This window comes from Primulina tabacum, chromosome 15, assembly GCF_025594145.1.
Source record: "Primulina tabacum isolate GXHZ01 chromosome 15, ASM2559414v2, whole genome shotgun sequence".
In the NCBI taxonomy this organism is placed as follows: domain Eukaryota; kingdom Viridiplantae; phylum Streptophyta; class Magnoliopsida; order Lamiales; family Gesneriaceae; genus Primulina; species Primulina tabacum.
The window spans coordinates 10,420,541-10,423,566 of NC_134564.1; positions in this window are offsets into that span (position 1 = coordinate 10,420,541).

Consider the following 3,026-nt stretch of genomic DNA (forward strand, 5'->3'; position numbering starts at 1 on the left):
AAATTAATTGTGTTTACTGATCACTTTGCCCTTAAATATCTTCTTGCAAAGAAAGAGGCCACATCATGATTGCTTAGGTGGATATTACTTCTCCAAGAGTTTGACCTCGAAATAAAAGATAAAAAAGGTGTAGAGAATGTGGTAGCTGATCATGTTTCTAGGCTTGAGCATGTTAGTGAAAATTGCGAAAACGATGAGATAGATAGATGATTGGTTTCTGGATGAACAGCTGCTAGTGGTGAAAAATTGTCCATGGTTTGCAAACTTTGCGAATTTTCTTGTTATAGGCTCACCCACCACCGCCAAAATTTAACGTTTCACCAAAGAAAGAAATTTTTTTCGGACGTGAAATATTATTTTTTGGAGGAACCGTTTTTGTTCAAAATATGTGCAGATGCCATGATACGGAGATGTGTAGCGGGGGAAGAAATGGGATTGATTCTCAATCATTGTCATGACCGTGAGGTAGGTATTTCATTCAAAACAAGGATTCGGATCATTACAATAAACCCACTGAATTTTCTTGTAAAAACCGATCAAAAGGCTGCTGGTGTGTGTGAGTGTGTTCTGCCGTGAGGTTGAGGGGAGGGAGGCTAGGGTTGGGCGTGAGTTTGGGTAGAAATAAGGGTAAATATTGGGCCTAGGATTTAAAATCATAAAGTTTAGTGAGCTTGGCCCAAAAATATTCTAAAACAAGCTCACTAGGCCCAATAACACTGATGTAAAATATTTCATTTTGGTATGTTTTCAAAAATATTACTTGAGCCTTCAAAAAATTCTCCATCTTGCTAAAAATCGAGTACCGGTTTAAAATATGGCTCGACGTGTAAAAATATCATAAAATCTTTATTTTCGAAATTCTCCCATTAAATACATCATATATTAAATAATTAAAAATAATAATTTAATAAAAATATTTTCCTTAAACTGTCCCTGGTCTCCGGCATCTAATGCTTCAAAAATCCCTATGCTATGCAATTCTAGTAAACCATGTCATATAATCATAAAATCATGTAATAAACATGCATTTAAAACATTTAATTACGTGTTTTTAATAATACATTAGATTTGCATGCAATCAGATTACGTCGCTTGAATTTTCAGACCTTACAGAACAACTCAATTACCTTACGAAAATTGTTAACTCAAGTTATTATACGAGTATATTACAAGTTTTTATTGACTAATTCTTATACTAATCTTCAGATATAATTCGATGTAAGATAAGGCATCAGAGCACACAACTCAATCACCACATGTAATATCTCTTGATACAGAGATAATTATTATATATATCTGAATGGCAGAAGTTCAAATGGTGTTTTTTCTATTAACCAAAAAGCCATTTGTCTTTTATATGCAAGTTCTTTTTTAGTTATTATCTTTTAATTTAATGATTTATTTTTTTCCTTCTAACTCTGGGTTATTGTCATGTCCGAAACCTAAAATGTGTCGGAATTGCGGAAGAATTTCATTTACATTATGAAATGAGATGCAATAAAATACTATCTCAGCCAGTTTACAAACTCAATAGAAAACAAGTAAACATTAGCTAGCAAGGACAACAGCGACAGTTCACTGCCTGAAATTTTAAAGCATTTTGCTCTTAATACCTTCAAAACTTGATTCCAATAACATATTTATAATTCTCAAATTCATCACTCATATGATCCTTCTTAAAAATTTTCTTTCAAAAAAATTTATATATATATATATATATAAATAACGAAGAGTAAGTAGGATTTCGGGGATCTTTAAATTTTCTTTTTGCTCTTCTTTTCTTCTCTATTTTTCCTTTTCTTTTATAAAAAGAAAAAGACATACAATAATTTCAAAACTCACGTACTCAAGAAAAACGTGTTTCAAAAGAGTATGTTATTTCAAATTGTAAGGTCTCAAAGTATTATTTATGGCTCCACACGTTAATATTACTTTATCCGGCCATATTGGGACCTATTGAAAAGATCAAACCAATTACCTAACTATTCAAACCTCACAAGGGCGACTAAGTCCAAAGTTTTTTGACATCTTTGTTCGAATTGCCTCTCCGGTCAATCTTGCTCGATCTGTTCTGTTATAATTAATTTTCTTATCAATTTTAAGCTCAAATTGTAGAAGTGTTGATGATTCATTGTTCTTTAGAACATAGCTCTTTAAAATAACAAGCGCCAAGAAATTCACATAATTCAATAGCACAATTCATCCATGTGAAAAAAAAAAGTAGGATGTGAATAAAATCTCATATTCAGCTCCAAGATAAAAATCCATCATCATCGAGCCATCCTCCAATTTTATACCCAAAAAAAATAAAAAATTAATCCACCCAAACACGCTCTTCGTCTAATAAATTGAGGGCGAGGGCACCCCCACCCGAGCAGGGAGACTCCACCGCTATTGTTCTCGCATTACGAAAATTGTTAACGCAGTTGGTATATGGGTATATTGTAAGCTTTTATTGATCAATTCTAATACTCCTTATATATAGTTCAATGTGGGATGAGGCATCAGAGTACAACGACTCAATCACGACATGTGATCACTCTCCATACAAGAGTAAGTGTTGCATCTCAATGGAAAAAGTTCAAATGGTGTTTCTTTCTATGAACAAAAAAGTCAATTACGTAATTTCTTATTTATTATCTTTTAATTTGATGATTGATTTTTTTTCCATCTATCTTTGGGTTACTCACATGTCCAAAACCTAAAATGTGTCGGAATGTTGTGGAAGAAGTTCAGATCATTTACGAATGAGAGTACTATTGAGATGAATGATCTTTTGATAAGTTCTCATAGGTCAAACTACTGATATTGAGTCGTTTGATTTGCTTGGCTAGGTGTTCCGTAAGAGTGATATTAGATTTTAACGAGTAATAATGTCTCTGCTAGGGATAAGGTTGATGGTAGAAAAATGTTAAGACTAATTTCTAAGAAATATGAGACAATATCAGCAAATAGACACACACATCCTCGGAATCATGGGGCTAATAGCCCGACCCATCGGCACCCAATATGTGTAGCCCCTCATG